Source organism: Hippocampus guttulatus, unplaced genomic scaffold (genome assembly GCF_054856545.1).
Source record: "Hippocampus guttulatus isolate MCC_2025c unplaced genomic scaffold, RoL_Hgut_1.0 HiC_scaffold_31, whole genome shotgun sequence".
Taxonomy (NCBI): Eukaryota; Metazoa; Chordata; class Actinopteri; order Syngnathiformes; family Syngnathidae; genus Hippocampus; species Hippocampus guttulatus.
The window spans coordinates 332,501-340,000 of record NW_028233890.1 but is presented as its reverse complement, the minus strand read 5'-3'; positions in this window follow the sequence as shown (position 1 = coordinate 340,000).

Below are 7,500 nucleotides of genomic sequence, written 5' to 3'. Positions count from 1 at the left end.
ACCCCTGGTACCCTCAGCCTTACCCCTGGTACCCTCAGCCTTACCCCTGGTACCCTCAGCCGCACCCCTGGTACCCTCAGCGGCACCCCTGGTACCCTCAGCCTTACCCCTGGTACCCTCAGCCGCACCCCTGGTACCCTCAGCGGCACCCCTGGTACCCTCAGCGGCACCCCTGGTACCCTCAGCCGTACCCCTGGTACCCTCAGCCGAACCCCTGGTACCCTCAGCGGCACCCCTGGTACCCTCAGCGGCACCCCTGGTACCCTCAGCGGCACCCCTGGTACCCTCAGCCGTACCCCTGGTACCCTCAGCGGCACCCCTGGTACCCTCAGCGGCACCCCTGGTACCCTCAGCTGCACCCCTGGTACCCTCAGCGGCACCCCTGGTACCCTCAGCGGCACCCCTGGTACCTCCGCCATTGAAAATGAATGGGCGGCCTTCCCACCTGCCGTCAGCCGCCCGGAGGGGGAAATAGAAAATATTCGAAAGTGCGGAGCTCCGCCGTCAGAGGCCGGCTTTTCGCCCGGGGTATCCGCCCCGGGGCGCCTCTCGGGCGACCTTCCCAACTGCCGTCGGCCGCCCGGAGGGGGAAATAGAAAATATTCGAAAGTGCGGAGCTCCGCCGTCAGAGGCCGGCTTTTCGCCCGAGGTATCCGCCCCGGGGCGCCTCTCGGGCGGCCTTCCCAACTGCCGTCGGCCGCCCGGAGGGGGAAATAGAAAATATTCGAAAGTGCGGAGCTCCGCCGTCAGAGGCCGGGTTTTCGCCCGAGGTATCCGCCCCGGGCGCCTCTCGGGCGGCCTTCCCAACTGCCGTCGGCCGCCCGGAGGGGGAAATAGAAAATATTCGAAAGTGCGGAGCTCCGCCGTCAGAGGCCGGCTTTTCGCCCGAGGTATCCGCCCCGGGCGCCTCTCGGGCGGCCTTCCCAACTGCCGTCGGCCGCCCGGAGGGGGAAATAGAAAATATTCGAAAGTGCGGAGCTCCGCCGTCAGAGGCCGGCTTTTCGCCCGAGGTATCCGCCCCGGGCGCCTCTCGGGCGGCCTTCCCAACTGCCGTCGGCCGCCCGGAGGGGGAAATAGAAAATATTCGAAAGTGCGGAGCTCCGCCGTCAGAGGCCGGCTTTTCGCCCGAGGTATCCGCCCCGGGCGCCTCTCGGGCGGCCTTCCCAACTGCCGTCGGCCGCCCGGAGGGGGAAATAGAAAATATTCGAAAGTGCGGAGCTCCGCCGTCAGAGGCCGGCTTTTCGCCCGAGGTATCCGCCCCGGGCGCCTCTCGGGCGGCCTTCCCAACTGCCGTCGGCCGCCCGGAGGGGGAGATAGAAAATATTCGAAAGTGCGGAGCTCCGCCGTCAGAGGCCGGCTTTTCGCCCGAGGTATCCGCCCCGGGCGCCTCTCGGGCGGCCTTCCCAACTGCCGTCGACCGCCCGGAGGGGGAAATAGAAAATATTCGAAAGTGCGGAGCTCCGCCGTCAGAGGCCGGCTTTTCGCCCGAGGTATCCGCCCCGGGCGCCTCTCGGGCGGCCTTCCCAACTGCCGTCGACCGCCCGGAGGGGGAGATAGAAAATATTCGAAAGTGCGGAGCTCCGCCGTCAGAGGCCGGCTTTTCGCCCGAGGTATCCGCCCCGGGCGCCTCTCGGGCGGCCTTCCCAACTGCCGTCGACCGCCCGGAGGGGGAGATAGAAAATATTCGAAAGTGCGGAGCTCCGCCGTCAGAGGCCGGCTCCACGCTTCATTCATCCGACCGAGACGCCTCTCCGCCGGCCACACTCGGCTGCGGGGCCGGCCCGCTCTCCGCCATTGAAAATGAATGGGGGGCATTTTCTCATGCTTTCAATCCGCCTAAGAGGCATCTTTCCCGGCCAACTTTGTGCCCCTGGTACCTCCAGCATCGAGAAAGCATGGTGACTCGTCCGACACATGCCCCCCTATATACGTTTCGGAAAGTATTTTGGTGAACGGTCACTTTCTAAGCCTTTCGCCTTCTTGACCCCCTAACTCCGCATATCTGGTTTACCTACTACAGCGCCCCTAACGACCAAAATCGGTACTGCTACCCCTGGTACCCCCGCCATTGAAAATGAATGGGGGAATTTTTTTAATCCCCCAGGCCGGCCAGGAGGCCCCTTTCCCGGCCAAACTCGCACGCTGGGCCGGCCCGCTCTTTACCCCTGGTACCCCCGCCATTGAAAATGAATGGGGGAATTTTTTTCAATCTCCCAGGCCGGCCAGGAGGGCTCTTTCCCGGCCACACTCGCACGCCGGGCCGGCCCGCTCTTTACCCCTGGTACCCCCAGCTCTACCCCTGGTACCCCCGCCATTGAAAATGAATGGGGGAATTTTTTCAATCTCCCAATCCGACCAAGAGGCCTCTTTTCCGGCCAAACTCGCACGCCGGGCCGGCCCGCTCTTTACCCCTGGTACCCCCAGCTCTACCCCTGGTACCCCCGCCATTGAAAATGAATGGGGGAATTTTTTCAATCTCCCAATCCGACCAAGAGGCCTCTTTTCCGGCCAAACTCGCACGCCGGGCCGGCCCGCTCTTTACCCCTGGTACCCCCAGCTCTACCCCTGGTACCCCCGCCATTGAAAATGAATGGGGGAATTTTTTCAATCTCCCACGCCGGCCAAGAGGCCTTTTTCCCGGGCACGCACGCTCGCCGGGCCGGCCCGCTATTATTAAACTCTCACCCCTGCAAGGAGGCCTTTTTCCCGGGCACGCACGCTCGCGGGGCCGGCCCGCTATTATTAAACTCTCACGCCGGCCAAGAGGCCTTTTTCCCGGGCACGCACGCTCGCCGGGCCGGCCCGCTATTATTAAACTCTCACGCCTGCAAGGAGGCCTTTTTCCCGGGCACGCACGCTCGCCGGGCCGGCCCGCTATTATTGAACTCTCACGCCTGCAAGGAGGCCTTTTTCCCGGGCACGCACGCTCGCGGAGCCGGCCCGCTATTATTAAACTCTCACGCCTGCAAGGAGGCCTTTTTCCCGGGCACGCACGCTCGCCGGGCCGGCCCGCTATTATTAAACTCTCACGCCTGCAAGGAGGCCTTTTTCCCGGGCACGCACGCTCGCCGGGCCGGCCCGCTATTATTAAACTCTCACGCCTGCAAGGAGGCCTTTTTCCCGGGCACGCACGCTCGCCGGGCCGGCCCGCTATTATTAAACTCTCACGCCTGCAAGGAGGCCTTTTTCCCGGGCACGCACGCTCGCCGGGCCGGCCCGCTATTATTAAACTCTCACGCCGGCCAAGAGGCCCTTTTCCCGGGCACGCACGCTCGATGAGCCGGCCCGCTATTATTAAACTCTCACGCCGGCCAAGAGGCCCTTTTCCCGGGCACGCACGCTCGATGAGCCGGCCCGCTATTATTAAACTCTCACGCCGGCCAAGAGGCCTTTTTCCCGGCCACGCACGCTCGCGGAGCCGGCCCGCTATTATTAAACTCTCACGCCTGCAAGGAGGCCTTTTTCCCGGGCACGCACGCTCGCCGGGCCGGCCCGCTATTATTAAACTCTCACGCCGGCCAAGAGGCCCTTTTCCCGGGCACGCACGCTCGATGAGCCGGCCCGCTATTATTAAACTCTCACGCCGGCCAAGAGGCCCTTTTCCCGGGCACGCACGCTCGCCGAGCCGGCCCGCTATTATTAAACTCTCACGCCGGCCAAGAGGCCTTTTTCCCGGCCACGCACGCTCGCGGAGCCGGCCCGCTATTATTAAACTCTCACGCCTGCAAGGAGGCCTTTTTCCCGGGCACGCACGCTCGCCGGGCCGGCCCGCTATTATTAAACTCTCACGCCTGCAAGGAGGCCTTTTTCCCGGGCACGCACGCTCGCCGGGCCGGCCCGCTATTATTAAACTCTCACGCCGGCCAAGAGGCCCTTTTCCCGGGCACGCACGCTCGATGAGCCGGCCCGCTATTATTAAACTCTCACGCCGGCCAAGAGGCCCTTTTCCCGGGCACGCACGCTCGCCGAGCCGGCCCGCTATTATTAAACTCTCAGGCCCGCTATTATTAAACTCTCACGCCGGCCAAGAGGCCCTTTTCCCGGGCACGCACGCTCGATGAGCCGGCCCGCTATTATTAAACTCTCACGCCTGCAAGGAGGCCTTTTTCCCGGGCACGCACGCTCGCTGAGCCGGCCCGCTATTATTAAACTCTCACGCCGGCCAAGAGGCCCTTTTCCCGGGCACGCACGCTCGCCGAGCCGGCCCGCTATTATTAAACTCTCACGCCGGCCAAGAGGCCTTTTTCCCGGGCACGCACGCTCGCCGAGCCGGCCCGCTATTATTAAACTCTCACGCCGGCCAGGAGGCATTTTTCCCGGGCACGCACGCTCGCCGTGCAGGCCCGCCATTTGCCTACCACACCGCCGTCTGGCGGACACCAAGCGGTACCGCCGACCCCTCCCGTTGAAAATGAATGGGGGATTTTTTTTCAATCCCCCAAGCCGGCCAAGAGGCCTTTTTCCCGGGCACGCACGCTCGATGAGCCGGCCCGCTATTATTAAACTCTTACGCCTGCAAGGAGGCCTTTTTCCCGGGCACGCACGCTCGCCGAGCCGGCCCGCTATTATTAAACTCTCACGCCTGCAAGGAGGCCTTTTTCCCGGGCACGCACGCTCGATGAGCCGGCCCGCTATTATTAAACTCTCACGCCGGCCAGGAGGCATTTTTCCCGGGCACGCACGCTCGCCGTGCAGGCCCGCCATTTGCCTACCACACCGCCGTCTGGCGGACACCACGCGGTACCGCCGACCCCTCCCGTTGAAAATGAATGGGGGATTTTTTTTTACAATCCCCCAAGCCGGCCAAGAGGCCTTTTTCCCGGGCACGCACGCTCGATGAGCCGGCCCGCTATTATTAAACTCTCACGCCGGCCAAGAGGCCCTTTTCCCGGGCACGCACGCTCGATGAGCCGGCCCGCTATTATTAAACACTCACGCCTGCAAGGAGGCCTTTTTCCCGGGCACGCACGCTCGCCGGGCCGGCCCGCTATTATTAAACTCTCACGCCGGCCAAGAGGCCTTTTTCCCGGGCACGCACGCTCGATGAGCCGGCCCGCTATTATTAAACTCTTACGCCTGCAAGGAGGCCTTTTTCCCGGGCACGCACGCTCGCCGAGCCGGCCCGCTATTATTAAACTCTCACGCCTGCAAGGAGGCCTTTTTCCCGGGGACGCACGCTCGCAGAGCCGGCCCGCTATTATTAAACTCTCACGCCGGCCAGGAGGCCTTTTTCCCGGGCACGCACGCTCGCCGTGCAGGCCCGCCATTTGCCTACCACACCGCCGTCTGGCGGACACCAAGCGGTACCGCCGACCCCTCCCGTTGAAAATGAATGGGGGATTTTTTTTTTTCAATCCCCCAAGCCGGCCAAGAGGCCTTTTTCCCGGGCACGCACGCTCGATGAGCCGGCCCGCTATTATTAAACTCTCACGCCGGCCAAGAGGCCCTTTTCCCGGGCACGCACGCTCGATGAGCCGGCCCGCTATTATTAAACGCTCACGCCTGCAAGGAGGCCTTTTTCCCGGGCACGCACGCTCGCCGGGCCGGCCCGCTATTATTAAACTCTCACGCCGGCCAAGAGGCCTTTTTCCCGGGCACGCACGCTCTCCGGGCCGGCCCGCTATTATTAAACTCTCACGCCTGCAAGGAGGCCTTTTTCCCGGGCACGCACGCTCGCCGTGCAGGCCCGCCATTTGCCTACCACACCGCCGTCTGGCGGACACCAAGCGGTACCGCCGACCCCTCCCGTTGAAAATGAATGGGGGATTTTTTTTCAATCCCCCAAGCCGGCCAAGAGGCCTTTTTCCCGGGCACGCACGCTCGCCGGGCCGGCCCGCTATTATTAAACGCTCAGGCCGGCCAAGAGGCCCTTTTCCCGGGCACGCACGCTCGCAGAGCCGGTCCGCTATTATTAAACGCTCACGCCTGCAAGGAGGCCTTTTTCCCGGGCACGCACGCTCGCCGGGCCGGCCCGCTATTATTAAACTCTCACCCCTGCAAGGAGGCCTTTTTCCCGGGCACGCACGCTCGCGGGGCCGGCCCGCTATTATTAAACTCTCACGCCGGCCAAGAGGCCCTTTTCCCGGGCACGCACGCTCGCCGAGCCGGCCCGCTATTATTAAACTCTCACGCCTGCAAGGAGGCCCTTTTCCCGGGCACGCACGCTCGATGAGCCGGCCCGCTATTATTAAACTCTCACGCCTGCAAGGAGGCCTTTTTCCCGGGCACGCACGCTCGCGGGGCCGGCCCGCTATTATTAAACGCTCAGGCCGGCCAAGAGGCCCTTTTCCCGGGCACGCACGCTCGATGAGCCGGCCCGCTATTATTAAACGCTCAGGCCGGCCAAGAGGCCCTTTTCCCGGGCACGCACGCTCGCAGAGCCGGCCCGCTATTATTAAACTCTCACGCCTGCAAGGAGGCCCTTTTCCCGGGCACGCACGCTCGCCGGGCCGGCCCGCTATTATTAAACTCTCACGCCGGCCAAGAGGCCTTTTTCCCGTGCACGCACGCTCGCCGAGCCGGCCCGCTATTATTAAACTCTCACGCCTGCAAGGAGGCCTTTTTCCCGGGCACGCACGCTCGCCGGGCCGGCCCGCTATTATTAAACGCTCACGCCTGCAAGGAGGCCTTTTTCCCGGGCACGCACGCTCGCCGGGCCGGCCCGCTATTATTAAACGCTCACGCCTGCAAGGAGGCCTTTTTCCCGGGCACGCACGCTCGCCGGGCCGGCCCGCTATTATTAAACTCTCACGCCGGCCAAGAGGCCCTTTTCCCGGGCACGCACGCTCGATGAGCCGGCCCGCTATTATTAAACTCTCACGCCGGCCAAGAGGCCTTTTTCCCGGGCACGCACGCTCGCCGAGCCGGCCCGCCTTTTGCCTACCACACCGCCGTCTGGCGGACACCGACCCCTGGTACATCTGCCATTGAAAATGAATGGGGGAATTTTTTCAAACTCCCAATCCGAGCAAGAGGCCCCTTTTCCGGCCACACTCGCCCGCCGGGCCGGCCCGCTCTTTACCCCTGGTACCCCCAGCAACACCCCTGGTACCCCCAGCCTTGCCCCTGGTACCTCCCCCATTGAAAATGAATGGTGACCCCTGGTACCCCCAGCAACACCCCTGGTACCCTCAACCTTACCCCTGGTACCCTCAGCTGCACCCCTGGTACCCTCAGCCTTACCCCTGGTACCCCCAGCCAGCTTCGCCCCTGGTACCCCCAGCCTTGCCCCTGGTACCTCCGCCATTGAAAATGAATGGGGGAATTTTTTCAAACTCCCAATACGACCAAGAGGCCCCTTTTCCGGCCAAACTCGCACGCCGGGCCGGCCCGCTCTTTACCCCTGGTACCCCCAGCTCTACCCCTGGTACCCCCGCCATTGAAAATGAATGGGGGAATTTTTTCAAACTCCCAATCCGACCAAGAGGCCCCTTTTCCGGCCACACTCGCCCGCCGGGCCGGCCCGCTCTTTACCCCTGGTACCCCCAGCCTTGCCCCTGG